This window comes from Tachyglossus aculeatus, chromosome 25 (genome assembly GCF_015852505.1).
Source record: "Tachyglossus aculeatus isolate mTacAcu1 chromosome 25, mTacAcu1.pri, whole genome shotgun sequence".
NCBI lineage: Eukaryota > Metazoa > Chordata > Mammalia > Monotremata > Tachyglossidae > Tachyglossus > Tachyglossus aculeatus.
The window spans coordinates 7,627,576-7,645,652 of NC_052090.1; positions in this window are offsets into that span (position 1 = coordinate 7,627,576).

Genomic DNA, 18,077 nt, shown 5'->3' on the forward strand with positions numbered 1-18,077 from the left:
TCGGGGGAGAACGCAGACAACGGCTCAGGACCTGAAATGGCAGCACCATCTTTCTGACGGTGACTCTGTCTGGGATTTGCACTTTTTTTCCAAATGTTGGAGGAGCCGATACCTCTCCAACGGTCAGCAGTAATGACATTTCTGTTTCTGGTTTCCATTGCAGAGGGATGGAGAAGGGAAAGGACTTTCTGAAGGCTGAAGTATCTCAGATGGATAGCAGGCTCTTCCAAGGGCATATCCTTCCCCAGTCCTGTCTCTCTAACCTCTTTTATTTTTTAGATCGTATTTGTTAAGCACTTACTATGTGTCAGGCGCCATACTAACCTCTGGGATAGATCCAAGCAAATCACGTCGCACATGGGACTCACAATTTCAATCCCCATTTACTGATGAGGTAACTGAGGCCCAGAGAAGAGAAGTGACTTACCTAAGGTCCAACAACAGACAAGTGGCAGAGCCAGGATTAAAACCCAGGTCCTTCTGACTCCTGGGCCTGAGCTCTAGCCATTAGGACCGCATTGTTTTCTCTCCACTTATACCACATTCAGAAATTTGAGTTGGGTGTGGTGTTACTACACTTCACATTTTCCCATTCCAGAGCTCTTCCGACTGAAACCATCCAGAAATCCTAGGGTTGGCAGTCCTCTGGTTGGAAGGTGATGCTGTTCATGGCAAAATTGGATCCATAAGTGTGAATTTTGATGAGAGAATCACTTTGGCACACTGCACCCGTTGAAATACAATCATTAAAATAATACTTCTTTTCCAGCCCTTTCCATTTGGGATAAGCATTACTCAGAGACCAGTCAGTCAGTTGTGTTTATTGAATGCTTACTGTGTGCAGAGCACTGCATTAAGTGCTTGGGAGAGTACAATATATCAATAATGATAATTATAATAGTAATAAAAATAACAATTGTGGCATTTATAAAAGCACTTACTGTGTGCTAGGTGCTGTACTAAGCTCTGGGGTGGGTACAAGCAAATCGGGTTGGACACAGTCCCCATCCCATGTGGGACTCACAGTCTCAATCGCCATTTTACAGATGAGGTAACAAGCACAGAGAAGTGAAGTGACTTATCCAAGGTCACTCAGCAGACAACTGGTGGAGCTGGGATTAGAATCCATAACCTTTTGATCCCAGGCTCATGCACTATCCATAGGCCATGCTGCTTCTCCAATAACAATAAACATCTATTCCCTGTCCACAACAAGTTTACAGTCTGTCAAGGAACATTTCTGTATGTCCCTCAGACTAAGGAGGCTTATGTTTCCTAGGTTTATGTTTTTGTGGAGATTTGGGGAACTTTTATCGGTCTGTCCACTCCACTATACTGTGAGTTTCCAGAGGACAATGATAATATATTTTGCTTCTCAGGTACTCTCCCAATCTTTGACTACCATTTTGTGCACTCATTTGCTACTCAATAAATACCATCAATGATAACAGCCCTTTGGCTACAGTGTTGTACACTCATTAGGTACTTAAGGAATACTATCAATGATGATGATGACGATGAAAGTCCCAAAAAGTAGCCAATAAGCCAGCAGAGAAGAATGGGAGGTGGATTTATAATAATAATGATATTTCTTAAGTACTACTATGTGCCCCTCTCTAAGAGAGAGGGAGAACTAGTATTTTAATCTCCATTTTACAGGTGAGAAAACTGAGGAAGAGAGGCAAGAGGTTGTTGTGTTTTACACTCTTTCCACTACACTATGCTGGCTGAATTTCTCTCCTTCTCCTTCCCTGCTGCCCTCTGGATGCCAGAGAGAGCAGACTATGAGTTTGACATTCCTGCTTTATAATCATTCTCGACAGATCTCCAGGTGAATAATGTTTCAAACAACTAGCCCTTTAATAACATCCAGCCTCATACCAGTTACCGAATTCTGAAAGAGTGTGGTTGGCTGATTATTTTTTCTAAAACACAAAAAGTCTATAAAAGGCAGAACATCAAATAACAAAACACAAAACTTGGACCCGTTTCATTGACAGTTTTCTGATGACAGAGTGAATTTTCAGCCCTTACCTATATGCTGTCAGAGAATTTCAGCCCAGGTCCTAGGAAGTAGCAAGAGAAACTGAATCCGTAATGCAAGGCAAGGAATAAAGGAGGTTTTATAGAGAAGGGACAGCTGACATGACAAGGTATTATTTCTGACATGACGGGATGTGCTAAATTCTGCCCTGATAGCCATGAGAATTGTGGCACTTTGTAGGAGGATTGTATTAGAGAAGCAGTTTGGCCAGGTGGAAAGAGCACAGGCCCGGGAGTCAGAGGACCTGAGTACTAACTCCTGGCTCTGCCACCTGCCTGTTATTTGACCTCGGGCAAGTCACTTCACTTCTCTGTGCCTCAGTTCCCTTGTCTGCAAAATGGGGATTCAGTAACGGTTGTCCCTCTTACATTGATTGTGAACCCCACATGGGACTTGATTATCTTGTGATATGCCCCAGTGCTTAGTACGGTGCTTGACATAGTAAGTGCTTAACAAATGCCATGTGTATCATTATCATTGGGTTGAGTTGAAATTTGTGATTAAGGGCTTGGAAATCTAGAATCCTCAGCATTAAAATGCTGCCCCACTCTGTTGTTTTAAGCTTAGCATCAGCATCGATGGCTGCTCCTAGATGCAGAACAATGGATGAGAAGCAGCGTGGCTCAGTGGAAAGAGCCCGGGCTTGGGAGTCAGAGGTCATGGATTCTAATCCCAGCTCCCCCACATGTCTGCTGTGTGACCTTGGGCAAGTCATTTAACTTCTCTGAGCCTCAGTTACCTTATCTATAAAATGGGGATTAAGACTGTGAGCCCCAGGTGGGACAACATGATCACCTTGTATCCCCCCAGGGCTTAGAACAGTGCTTTGCACATAGTAAGCACTTAAGTGTCATCATTAATTCTATCACAGTACAGTGCTCTGCATACAGTAAGCAATCAATAAGTATGATGGACTAACTGATGGATGGCTCACAATCTAAAAAGGAGGGCGAACAGGAACTGAAGCCCCATTTACAGATGAGGAAACTGAGCCACAGAGAAGTTGTTTTATTTATCCAAGATCACACAGCAGGCACACGGTGGAGCTGGGATCAGAATCCAGGTCCTCTTACTCTCAGGTCCATGCCCTTTCCACTGGGCCACGCCTCTCCAAAGAATATGTTTTCTACCATCTCACACCCAGCAACTTCCTTTTCATTTGTGGTAACTTGAATGCCATTTCCAAATCATAAACCATGAAAATAAAATCTCTGACAAAGCTAATTTCTCCTTGTGGCATTTTAATTAAAATAAAGGCATCTGGGCCAGAAGATGGTTTACTCTTCTTTCCGTTTAAATACCTTGATAAACCACTAACCCTCACTAAGGCAAAAGGCACTACAATGTTGTTAGATAAGAATAATATATTCATGAACTCTCTGAATTATAGGCAAGAGCTAATTCCATTAAAACTTGAAAAAAAGAGAACAGTTTCCAAATGACATTCATGTAAAACCCCTGATGAATTTTCAATATAAAAATATACATAATGAAATACTCAACTGCACAAACACCCACTGGGGATGGGGTAGAGGCAAGGAAGACGTTCAAGTGGTATCCTGCTGGAAAGGACCGTCTTTTAAAAAAGTAGTACTAGTTAAGTCCTTACTATGTGCCAGGCACTGAAATAAGCCCTGGGGCAGATACAAGAGAATCAGGTTGGACAAAGTTCCTGTCCCACACTGGGCTCACGGTCTTAACCCTATTTTACAGATGAGGTAACTGAGGCACAGAGAAGTTAAGTGACTTGTCCAAGGTCACACAGCAAACAAATGATCTAGCTGGGATTAGAACGCAGGTCCTTCTGACTCCCAAGCCCTTGCTCTATTCACTAGGCCACAATTCATCCCACCTTGCAGCCTTTTTTCTGATATATCTTCTGGAGCTGTGTAATAATAATAATACAATGATGGCTACTAATAAATACAATAGTATTTGTTAAGTGCTTCCTACATGCCAAGTCATTTAGATTTCTGGGCCTCAGTTTCCTCATCTGGAAAATGGGGATAATACCTGTTCTCCCACCTAGTTAGACTGTAGACAAACTACAATCCATTATCCTCCGTCTCATAAACCTGTAACCTTGACATTTTCCTCGACTCATCGCCCTCATTCCACTCACATATTCAGTCTGTCACCAAATCCTGTCAGTTCTATCTCCAGAACATTGCTAAAATCTGTCCTTTTCTCTCCATCCAAACTGTTTGCCATGCTCATCCGAGCACTTATGCTATCCTGCCTTGACTACTGCATCAGCCTCCTGCCTCTCCCCACTCCAGTCCATACCTCACTTTTCTGCGTAGATCAATTTTCTAGAAAAATCTTCAGTCACATCTCCCCACTCCTCAAGAGCCTCCAATGGCTGTCCATCCACTTCTGCATCAAACAGAAACTCCTTACCATTGGCTTTAAAGCACTCCATCAGCTCTCCCCCTCCTACCTTAATTCACTCATCTCTTACTTCAGCCCAGACCGAACACTCTACTGCTCTGGTGCTACCTTACTCACTGTGCCCCAATCTTGTCTATCTCACTGCTGACCCCTTTCCCACGTCCTCCCCCTACCCTGGAGCTCTCTCCTCCTCCCATATATGCCAGACCACCATCTCTCTCCTTCAAAGCCTTATTAAGGTCACATCTCCTCCCAGAAGCCCTCTCTGATTAAGCCCTCTTTTCTCCGGATCCCTCTCCCATCTGCATCACCCATGCAATTGGATCTGTGACCTTGAGACATTTGATATATGCTCCACCCCTAGTTCCCAGCACCTATGTACATATAATTAAATTATATATTATTAATTATTCATTTGTCTTTACATCTCTTTCCCCCTCTAGGCTATAAGTTCATGTGGGCAGGGAATGTATCTGCCAACTTTTGTAGTGTACTGTCCCAAGAGCTTAGTACAGTGCTCTGCACATAGTAAGCGTTCAATACATACGATTGATGATGATGATTGTAAGCCCCAAGTGACCAGTGACCGATTTGATCATCCTGTATCTACCGCAGCACTTAATACTGTGCCTGGAACATAACACTTAACAAATACCAAAATTATCATTGCTGTTATTGCATGCTGGAATCTGTTTCAGGGGCCCTGATAGAGTTTCTACTCTGCGAGGAAGAAAAAATAAAGAAAAGGTCAGAATTAAGTTCTCCAGACGTATGGATCACAGAAAGCCAGACAGTGGGGCAGAACGATAAGGATAAAAGGCAGGAGACAAATGCATCAAGAGTTAGGGAACGAAGAAGTGGATCCACAAGGGATCATAACAATAAAGATAAACAATGACAAGTAAGAAGAAAGCAAGATCAGAGAGGAGCTACACAAGATAGAGGATGCCATTGCCTTCTAAATTTTTGAATTACAAGCACTCCCCAGAGGCGAAGATTTAGAGGCAAAGGGATGGCCCCTCTTATCTAAAATAGATAAGCTTTGCAGTACTTAGCCTGCTTTGATTAATACTGCCCTATTGAGAGGAAAAAGCAGAAGTAAGGAACTGAAACAGTTGCCCATAACTTCCAGCAGTTTCCCATCCACTTCAGCATCAAACAGAAACTCTACCTTTGGCTTTAAAGCATTCAATCAGCTCATCCCTCCTACCTCACCACACTGATTGTCCTTTAGACTGTAAGCTTGTGGTGGGCAGGGAATGTGTCTGTTATTTTTACACTGTACTCTCCCAAGTGCTTAGAACATGCTTTATACACAGTAAGCACTCAATAAATAGGATTAACTGACTGACTTCTACAGTCCAGCCTGCATACTCTTCTCCTCTAGCATCAGCTTGCTCACTGTGCCCCAATATCTTCTGTCTTGCCACTGACCCCTTTCCCACATCCTCCCCCTGGCCTAGCATTTCTTCCCCATCCAAATAGGCCAGACCACCTTTCTCCTCACCTTCAATGCATTATTAGGGTCTCATCTCCTCCAAGAGACCTTCCCCGATTAAACCCCTTTCCCCCACCTAACTCTCCTGGCTGTATCCTCTAGACTGTGAGCCCGTTGTTGGGTAGGGACCATCTCTATATGTTGTCAACTTGTACTTCCCAAGGGCTTAGTACAGTGCTCTGCACACAGCGCTCAAATACGAGTGAATGAACAAATGAATCTTCTATGCACTTGTAGAGAAGCAGCGTGGCTCAGTGGAAAGAGCAGAGGCTTGGGAGTCAGAGATCATGGGTTCTTATCCCAGCTCTGCCACTTGTCAGCTGTGTGACTTTGGGCAAGTCACTTAACTTCTTTGTGCCTCAGTTACTTCATCTGTACAATGGGGATTAAGACTGTGAGCCCCACGTGGCACAACGTGATTACCTTGTATCTACCCCAGTGCTTGGCCCATCGTAAGCGCTTAACAAATATCATTATTATTATTATCTTTGTCCTTGGGACATTTGATATTCACCTTGGCCTCAAACCAACAACATTTATGTACAAATCTTTAAATTTTATATAGTAATTTGTTTATATTAATGTCTGTCTCCCCCTTTAAACTGGTTATGGGCAGGCCACATGTTCACTGATTCTGTGGTATTGTACTCTCCCAAGTGCTTAGTACAGTGGTCTGCACATAGTAACTGCTCAATAAATACCACTGATTGATTGGTTCATTGATTGGTGAGGTAACTGTGGTACAGAGAAGTTAGGTTATTTGCCCAAGGTCACCCAGCAGAGAAGTGGCTGAGCTGGGACTAGAACCTAGGTCCTCTGGTTCCCAGGCCAATGCTCTTTCTAATAGGCCATGCTGCTTCTCATGCCCTGATTTTCTTTAATCTACCCTGATGCTTGGCCCATAGTAAGTACTTAACAAGCCAGTTGTTGGGTAGGGACCGTCTCTATATGTTGCCAACTTGTACTTCCCAAATGCTTAGTGCAGTGCTCTGCACACAGTAAGCGCTCAATAAATATGATTGAATGAATGAATGAATCACAGTTATTAAAGGCTGCTTTACACTTAATCTAGGAATCACTCGATATCATTGTCCTGAAACAGCTGCTCACAACAGTTCAAAAGTCAGATTGAGGTGGAAAAAAATGGTGTGATCAGTCTGGTGACTTCCAAGCCCACTCTTTTCACTATAATAATTATGATATTTGTCCTTTGATGTCTGGTTTGGTATTGTTAGTATATTTCACTATACTATGCTGCTTCCAATTCTATAGACTTCAATTTTATGGTTTCCAATGCCAATTCCTTCCTTAAGCTCAAAAATTGTTTTAGTGAGGGCTAGATTTCTCCATGAAAAGGAACATCACATGTTGTTTGGTTCACTTGGTGTTTTCTAATTTAGAAGGTCTAAACCCAATTGTTCATTTTAGTTTTGAATTGACCCATTATTCTCTGAGGACCAGATATTCAATTCTATTTGCTTTGTACATATAACCTTGGTGCCTTGAATAGCCTTCAGAAAATAAGCCTGTTTAAACACAAAAACTCTACATGGCAGAGACAAGGGGAGAGAGCACTTTCTGATGCTTCTGAACAAAACAATGTGCCTAAATAGAACATTCAGTGATAAAATTAATGGGTATTTGTATCACATTTTATGTATGCTATAGTATTTGACAAATGGAATTACTAAAATATGGTGTACTTTTAAAAATGAGATTAAAATCTTTGATTTTGATATATTAATTGATACTTGTCACAACCAACTGACTTTTAGAGCCTACTTTGATCTTTTTTTAAAAAAGTACTATTACGACCTGGTTGCATGTTATAATAATACTTGATGTAATTTTCAATGTTTTATTGGGTCTAATCAGTGATTTTTTAACATATTTTGGTACTTGTGAAGGGCTTATTATTTGCCAGGCACTGTACTAAGCACTGGGTAGATACAAGCTAATAAGATTGGACACAGTCCCTGTTCCACACAGGGCTCAGAATCTTAATCCACATTTTACAGATGAGGTAACTGAGGCACAGAGAAATTAAATGACTTACCCAAGGTCACACAGAAGACAAGTGGCAGAGCTGGGATTAGAACCCAGGTCCTCTAATTCCCAGGCCCATGCTCTATCCACTGGACAATAATGTTTCTCATGGTTTACCCCTGTTTTTGGGAAATACTCAGCTTTAATCACTTGTCATACCTCAGACTGGTAAAAATGGACACCCCTCTACAATCTAACCACAGTTATCTTTAATAATAATAAATTATTATAATTTTATTCTTTTATTATTTATTATTATAAATTATAATAATAATGGTATTTGTTAAGCACTTACTATCTGCTAAGCATTGTTCTTTAAGAAATCTGTTATTCTAGGCAAAATCTATGCTCCATATGAATACAAAAGATAAAGTAATTATTCCACCTTTATGCACAGATTAATTTGAATTTGGTAAAGTGATCTCTGTCTCAAGTTATATCATGGAGAATCTTGAAGTGGACGGATTTCCCTTCTGATTTTGAATTTAAATAGTTTGATAGTAGTCCAAGATTTCTAAGCAAAACTGCTTCTTCTTAGTTAAGAAGCAGGATAAAACTGTTTGTCTACCTCTTTTTCTTTTAGAAGCAAAGGGCCTCAGTGATTAGGCTCCTTGGGTCTACGCTCAAGAATTGCATTGTGGTGCAGCCATATAAAACTTTGAAGATATTGAAAATTGAGGCCTAAGTACTCTGACTCAGTTACTTCATCTGTAAAATGGGGATTAAGACAAGTCCCATGAGGGACATGAACTGTGTCCAACCTGATTAGCTTGTATCTACCTCAGCACTTCTCAGTACAGTGTCTAGCATATAGTAGATTCTTTAAATACTTTAAATTCTTTAAATTTAAATACCATTAAAAATGCCAATTTAATTCACATTTAGGCTTTGAACTTGCTTGGAATAAGGTTCTATTTAATTTAGGAATTTCTTGCTTCCTGCTACTTTGTATTTATGTATTTAATGCTTATCCTCAACACTTATGATCATATGTGTAATTCTTTGATTAGTCAGTTAAAGATAACAGTCCTAGGAATCAGGATACCTAGTTTCTAATCTCAGTTCCCCCTTTGCCTTTTGCAAGACATTTAACTTCTCCTTGCTTCATTTGTTAAATGGAGATGATATATTTGTTATTCCACACTGTGAGTCCCATATAGGACAGGGACTATGTCTGATCTGAATTTATTGTATTTTATCAACCCTAATGCTTAACACAGTTCTTGGCACATTTAAGTGTTTAACAATGTTATTATTATTATTATTGTTGTTGTTATTATTATTCAGTTCCTAGCTTTTAGTACAGTGCTTCACACAGAGTGGACACTCGATAAATATCCTAATCTCTTGATTTGTAGTTTTCCAAGGAATGCTCAGATATAAATGGGAAAAAACAATACTGATTTCCCTTTTGCATTTTTATACCTTTGCATGCACCAAGTTTTATCACTTTGGCTGTAATATCTTCATCTCCCCAGAGGAAAAATTTCCAAAAATCTCTCTTTATTAATAACACCCCAAGCCTCCACAGACTATGCTTAATGATTTTTCCCTTGTCTTTTCTTTTTCTTCTTTTGTTTTTCCATTACCAGGCATTTTCATATGACAGTCGCATTTTTCTTTAGAGTTCTGCTTCCTTAATTATCAACTCGGCCTTTTTCTTCTGGATCTTTAATTGTGTTAATGGAAATTATACCTGAATGGTTATTCTATGCGGAGAATTCCTGCCTCTGCTGCATAGCTGAATTTCACTCTTCAAAATCATCTTAATGATGGTGTTGAAAATCTTGTGAAAAATATTTCTGGCAGATTTGAAGTTTTTCTCATTATCCAGTCAATGGAATTAATTGAGTGCTTGCTCAATAGAGCACTGAACTAAGCACTTTTAAAAGTGATATGAGTCAAGCACAGTTCTAAGCACTGCCATCAATACAAGTTAATCAAGTCAGACAAAGGCCCTGTCCCACCTGCAGCTCACAGGCTATTTAGATAGGAGAAAAGGTTTAACCATTTACTATTCTATTTATTTTATTCTGTTAATATGTTTTGTTTTGTTGTCTGTCTCCCCCTTATAGACTGTGAGCCCGTTGTTGGGTAGGGAACGTCTCTATATGTTGCCAACTTGTACTTCCCAAGCGCTTAGTACAGTGCTCTGCACACAGTAAGCACTCAATACGATTGAATGAACGAATGAATGAAAAGATATTCAATAAGTTTGAGAGAGTGCAGGGCAACAAAGTGTGTAAAGAGTATGTAAAACTCACAAAGAGGTTTTAGTCTAGAGGGCGGGGACAGGCAGTCATAAGTAAATAAATTATGGGTATTTACATAAGTGCTGTGGGTCTGAGTCTGGGATGAATATCAAGTGCTTATAAGGTACAGCTCCACTTATAAAATGCTTTATTTTCAGTATATGTTCTTAAAAGCTCACCCATTTAAATGCACTTTTCTTCTCAGACTTATGTGCTCAGTATGCGCCAGGGACTATCCTAAGTGCTGGGGTAGACACAGGGTAATTGGTTGGCTACAGACCCTGTCCCACAGAGGGCTCACAGTCTTCATCCCCATTTTACAGATGAGGGAACTGAAGCACAGAGAAGTGAAGTGACTTGCCCATGGTCACACAGCAGACATGTGGAAGAGCCGGGATTAGAACCCAAGGCTTTCAGACTCCCAGGCCTGTGCTCTGTCGACTACATCTCCTCCTAGGCTGGAAAAATCAGTGTGGTTATGATGCTGCCCTGATCTGTGTGCCGTTTCTTGTTGTATTGTACTTTCCCAAGCACTTTGTACAGTACTTTGTGCACAGTGGGTGCTTAAATATAATCGACTGAATTGAATGAATCTGCATGCCTGTAGTGTCCTGACTGCCCCCCTGTTGTGAAAAGAATTATTGTTCTGCCCACCTGTACTTATATCATGAATCAGTTTCTCCGCTGATTAGGCCAGTGGATACTCCACGATTATCCCTCAAGTCTCAGGCTATCATTCAGACCCAAGGATTAGTAGTTTAAAAACACTTTAGTCATTGCTGTTAGTTATGCAGCTATAATAATAATAACAATTATATCTGTTAAACAGTTACTATGTGCTAAGGACTGTACTAAGCACTGGGATTGATACAAGATACTCAGGTCCCATATGAGACTCACAGTTTAACTCTGAGGGAAAATAGGCATTGAATCCTCATTTTGCAGATGAGGGAACTGAGGCACAGAGAAGTTAAGTGTTCCCCAAGGGCACACAGCAGGCAGTGGCAGAGCTGGGAATAGGACTCAAGACCTCGGACTCCCAGGACTGTGCTCTATTCACTAGACAGTACTGCTTTGCTGAAGAGGGCAGTTTAAGCACTTGATAGCCACCCTATCCTCAGCCCCACAGCACTTAAGGACATATCCAATGCCTTCTAGATGGGGAATGTGTCCAACAACTCTGATGTTTTGTACTCTCCCAAGAGCTAGTACAGTCCTCTGCACATAGTAAGCACTCAGTGAATACCACTGACTAAGAAATTCAGGTCCAATTATGGAACTCCTAACTTTTGATACCCAGAGCCACAACCAGAGCAATTTGCCACAGGGGCAACTGAATAACCATTAATTCAATAATAATTTCTGTTTGCCTAACATTTTCATCTTTCCAGATCAGCTTGGAGTCTTAATTTTCATTACATCCTGACAACAGTCTTGTGAGATAGGGAAAGGCAAGTAGCATTGTCCCCATTTTCCAGATGAGGATACCGAGGCCTAGATCTGGTAAATGACTTACCTGAGTTTACAAACAAGGGCAGTGGCAGAGATGGATGGTAATCTGAGAAAAAAAAAACCTTGAATAATATGGCTTAGTACAGAACACTATATTAAGTGGTTGAGAGAGTGCAGTATAACTGAATTGGTAGACATGACCCCTGCTCAAAAGGAGCTTTCAATCTAAAGGAAACAAAAAAGGCAATATACTCCATTTATACTTTAGAGGAACCAAGGTGGAAAGAAATTGGGAGGAATATGATTGATTGATTGAATTATATCAAAAAGTAAAACAACCTGCCCCTATGAAGATGTTCCTCTCTGAAGAGTAGAGAGCCAGAGAGGAATCACACTGTATTTGACTTGCTTGCACACTGTAAAATTACTCCTCATCTGCTTCTTTTCTTCTTCTCATTCCCCTAATCATAACACTGAGATGATTCACTGAATTTCCCAAGAGGATTAGAGCACTTAGGAATGTCACCTGGAAACACTGAAATAATGAGCACATCATCCTCACCTCAATTCTTTTTGTAACAAAGGCTCATGGATGCTACTTTGGGAAGCAATGTGGATTAGTGGAAAGAGCATGGGTTTGAGAGTCAGGGGACTTGGGTTCTAATCCCAATTCTGCCACTTGTCTGTTGTGCAGTCTTGGGAAATTCACTTAATTTCTATATCCCTCAGCCACCTCATCTGGAAAAATGGGGACAGAATACCTGTTCTCCCTTCTCTTAGACTGTGAGCCCCATGTGGGACAAGGACTATGTCCAAACTGATTGTACTGGATTAATCTCAGCCGTTTGTTCAGTGTCTCTCCCCATTCCAGTCCCTGCACTTCACTCTACTGTCCAGATCATTCTTATTAAAAAATGTTCAGTTTTCATCTCCCCACTCCTCAAGAACCTCCAGTGATTGCTTGAGCTCATCTATCTCAACCCTAACCCCTTGCCCTCATCCACCCTCTGGTCTGAAACTCCCTCCCCCTTCATATCTAACAGACCATCTAATAAGCCTTTAGAGACTTATTAAAAATCACCATCTCCTCCAAGGATCTTCCATCCAAGCCCTCATTTCCTCTTCCCTTTCTACCTTCTGCATCACCTAAGCACTGGATGTGTACCCTTTAAGAACTTAATATTCACCCCACCCTCCGCACTTATTGTACATGTCCTAATTTATTTATATTAATGTCTGTCTCTCCCTCTAGACTGTAAGTTCTTGGTGGGCAGGGAATGTGTCTACCAACTCCGTTGCATTGCACTCTCTCAAGCATTTAGTATAGTGCTTGGCATACAGACAGCACTCAGGAAATACCGTTGATCTTTTCCTCTATCTCCTTCTCCCTCTCTCTTTCCTTTTCTAAAAAAGGAAAGAAAGAATGTGAACAGAGGCACCAGAGGTGGAATATTCTGTAAGAGCCTTACTTCTACGAGGCAAATGTAAAATATTTACAAATAAAATCTACATGTATGAGAGAAACTTCACCTGAGCTATTATTTTTTAAGCTCCTCCAATTTTTACAACCCACACATCCAGCTCTGAACTATGGAAAGTGGGAGGACCAGAAAAATGCTACCTCGAATGAGATTTTGTTAATGGTATTTAAGTGTTTACTATGCGGTAGGTACTAATCTAAGCACCTCAGTATAAACAAGGTGACTGGGTTGAACACAGGTCCTGTCCCTTGTGAGGCTCACAGTCTTAATCTCCAGTTTACAGATGAGGAAACTGGGGCACAGAGAAGTTAAGTGACTTGCCCAAGCTCTCACAGCGGGAAAGCGGTGAAGCTGGGATTGCATGAGAAGCAGCATGATTTACCGGATAAAGCACCAGCCTGGGAGTCACAGGGATCTGGGTTTTAATTCTGGCTCTGCCACTTGTCTGCTGTGTGACCTTAGGCAAGTCACTTCAATTCTGTGTGTCTCAGTTACCTCATCTGTAAAATGGGGATTAAGACTGTGAGCCCCATGTAAGACAGGGACTGTGTCCAACCTGATTAACTTGTAACTCCCCTAGCATTTAGAACAGTGCTTGGCACATAGTAAGATCTTAACAAGTACTATTACTATTATTACCAAATATCATAAAAAGGTATTTATTGAGAGTTTACTGTATGCAGGGCACAGCAGTATGAGCTTGGGAGAGTACAATACAATAGAATTGGTAGACATGATTCCTGTCCACAAGGAATTTACAGACTACAGGGAGAGACAGTCACTAAATGGATTACAGATAATTTTCCCAAGCCCAATCCACAGAGCATTCTCCCAGAGAGGTCTCTCTCATTGCTCTATAATTATGATATTTCTTAAGCGTTTATTATGGGCCAGGCACTGTACTAAACACTGGGGTGGATACAAGCAAATAGGGTTGGACACAGTCCCTGTCCCATGTGGGGCTCACAGTCTCAATTCCCATTTTACAAATGATGTAACTGAGGCCCAGAAAAGTGAAGTGACTTGCCCAAGGTCACATGTGACAGAGCTGGAATTACAGCCCATGCTTCTGACTCCCAGGGTAGTCAGTGTTCTACCACTAAGTTATACTGTGTCTCACTATGCCATGCTGCTTCCCTATAGTCAGAGACCCCAGGAGCTTAGTCCTTCATAAAGCGCAAGATGAATTAATTTCAACCCAAGAGCCTCATTAAGACAGCTGGAGAATAGAAATGGAAAGGGCTTTCAGCAAAGGTGAACTGAGCCTACCCAGGGTTGGATGTTAAAGCTATTTAAACTGCCCATCTTGCCCGATTTCAAGACAATCCCTAAAAGGCTGCATTGTTCAGCTCTTGGCCTATCAGACAATGATGGCCAAATTAGCTGTGTCCGAGCTCTCCGAAAAGCTGACCACCAGCCTCTGGCCCCCCCGGCGACCTCTCCTGTCCCTTCTTTTTCCTTTTTTAATACAAAAATCTGTCAAAAAAATGGAATCCATTTAACAGGATGCCAGCTTCCCATCCCAGGCTGAAATGGCAGGCCAACGTTATCCTAAAAAGTTTGGATGAGTATTGCTCTATGGGTTTAAGACAGCTCACTCTTCCCCTCACTTCCTACCATGCTCACCCAATAGGATTTTAAGAGAATGTGGTCCACTACAGACCAAGCACTTAAGCTCAAAGGGGAAATGAAGGTTTAATCAGGGAAGGCCTTTTGGAGGAGGTATGATTTTAGTAGGGTTTCAAAGGAAGGGAAAAGGGTGGTGTGTTGTATATGAAAGCACAGGGTATTTCTGGCCAGAGGGAGGACATGGGCATGGGTTTAGCGGCAAGATAGATGAGATCAGTGTACAGAGAGTAGGTTGGTGATAGCAGAGCAAAGTGTAAGGGCTCGGTCATAGTATGAATCAGAAGTAATTAGGAGGGAGAGAGCTGATTATAGCCAATGCTAAAGAGTTTCTATTTGATGCAGGGGTGTGGGGCAACCAATGGAGTTTTTTGAGTGGGGAAAGGTCTCTTACCACAGAGTAAAGGCAGTAAGGTTCAAACTAAAAGGAAACACTTCCTCACTCGGAGGATGGCAAGCACATGAAAAAGCAGCAGCAGGCTTGGGAGTCAGAGGACCTGGGTTCTAATCCCAGCTCTGCCCTTTTTTTGCTGTGTGATTTTGGGCAAGTCACTTACTTCTCTGTGCCGCAGTTCCCTCATGTGTCAAGTAGAGGTTAAATCCCATTCTCCTTTCCACTTATTCTGTGAGCCCTGTGTGGTATAGAGACTGTGTCCAACCTGCTTTTTATCTATCCTAATGTTTATTTCAGTGATGATAATGATAATAATAATGTTGGTATTAAGCGCTTACTATGTGCCAAGCACTGTTCTAAGTGCTGGGGTGGATACATGGCATAAGGTAAGCACTTAATGAATACTCATTACTATTATTGAACTTTTTCCACAGCAAGTTGTGAAAGCAGAGCATATCAGAAGGTCTAAGAAGGTTTTGGATAAATTAAGGGATGAGAATTCTGTAATGGATCATTATGGGCATGGAGTGTGTCTGCTAATTCTCCCAAGTGTTTAGTACAGGGCTCTGCACATTGTAAGCACTTAATAAATACCTTTGATAGATTAGATGAAATGTTAGAAGTTTTAAGGGTATGAAGAGGAAAACGTGGTTCTCAGAAGGCAGGAAAATGGTCCAATCCACACGAGTTATTACATGTACAGGAGACATAGAAGGGAAAGGTTTAGCGTGTTAAATGGTCTATCTCATTCAATCATATTTATTGAGCACTGACAGTGTGCAGAACACTGTACTAAGTGCTTGGTCTATTTGAAGCTGGATGGACTATTGGTCTGACCGAATAAAAGCTTTCACAGTCTGATGTCTCTTCCTTTACTCAGATAACCCATTAAAGCAAAACCTCCATCAGTTTAAGCAAAATATTCTCTAATTCCCCAAAATGCAAGAAAAGGCCCCGTTTATGTTTGGGATGACAATAATACAATTGAGAGGGATTTTATTTAAGGAGTTGCATCACTTTCCTTTTACTTCAGTAGAGTTCAGGACAGATTAAGAACAGACTGCAGGTCTCTCACAAAAACATTAGAGAAGGAATAAGGAGAAGAAAGGTAGTGTTAGGTCCTCACAGACATTATTCCTGTGATTTATGCCTGTCAGCACTCTCTGAATTGCTGGTATTGATTTTACTCTCACCAGATAGTTTAAGTAACACAGGACACATTTTTCTCTTCCTCGACTTTTCACACAAGTCACCATGAACCTCCACAAACTTCATTTAGCTATTTCTTTAGGGACAATTAAAATACCATTTTTAAAAAAGATTACATGCAGTCACCTGTTTGTGGTAGACAATGATGTTTGCAAACAAATGGTGTCTTCTTCACAGCTCAGTAGTCTGATTTCCCGAGTGTGAGATGTGAGCATATTTCATTTCCCATGTGCTAAAAAAAAAAGAAACATTTACGATTTGGAGTTGTTTACATGTAATCTAATGATTAAGCCACTACGTGAAGGTATCACTTTATTTTAGGTGGGTTTAAAATTACCACTCCTACCCCCTCCTTCAGCGGAGATTTGATTTCATGGGTCACCATGAAGGACATTGATGATCTAAGCACACCCACACTATAAACAAAGAATGAAGCAGAGAATCAGGATTCTTTGAACATTATAATAAGAAGTGGCAATTTACTGTGTGGGGTCTGGTGCACAACCACGATGAATGGCATCATGGGATTATCAGCAAATAACTTGCCTCTATAGAGTCCTGAGATCAATCAATCAATTGCATTTACTGAGTACTTACTGTGTTCTGCGCTTGAAAGAGTACAATATAACAATATAATACAATACAGAAGCAGCATGGCTCAGTGGAAAGAGCCCAGGCTTGGGAGGTGGAGGTCATGGATTCTAATCCCGGCTCCACCACTTGTCTGCTATGTGACCTTGGCCAAGTCACTTTACTTGTCTCTGCCTCAGGTACCTCAGCTGTAAAAGGGATAAAGCCTGTGAGCCCCATGTGGGACAACCTGATTATCTTGTGCCCCCCCCACCCCCCCAGCTCAGTGTTTAGAACAGTGCTTGGCATATAGTAAGCACTTAACAAATGCCATCTTTTTAAAAAAAAAAATAATATGAAAGAGTCATTAGACACTTTTCCTGCTCACAGCCATCTTACAGTCCGGAAATCAGAGAAGTAGCATGGCCTAGTGGAAAGAACATTGTCCTGGGAGGCCCGGGGTCCAAATCCTGGCTCTGACACTTGCCTACCATGTGGCCTTGGGTAAGTCACTTGACTTCTCTGTGCCTCAGTTTCCTCATCTGTAAAATGGAGACTCAATACCTGTTCTCCCTCCCCTTTAGACAGGGGACTTTAGTAAGACAGGAACTGTGTCCAACTTCATGACCTTGCCTCTACCCCGGGGCTTAGTACAATGCCTGGCACATAGTAAGCTTTTAACAAATACCACAATGATCATTATTATCAGTGTAGAGAAAATGATCTGGGAAACCAAAATAAGAATTATATTATGGCATATAAAATTAGAGACTGTGGTGAATGGTTTAAGATGACTGTCTCAGGGCAGATGGCATGCAAAGTTGATAATCAGCTCTGCTTCACAAGGCAGGCCAAAGTGCCTACGAGATGTTAGCTCCATAGCAGCAACTACAAACCATCTCAGATTAACACCAGAGGCTGGTGGGGGGCCTCAGAGGCATCATTTTTATTAGGGCGAAAGAAGGGAGTTCACTTTTGACTTAGAATGGTGAAAAATGTACTCTCTGATGGTTGGGCAAAAAGGAATTAGACCTGCAGAATTCACACCAAATGGAAGACTTTCTGGTAGAGCCATAACGTCCAAGTCAAAAGAAACGCGGAAATGACCTAATAA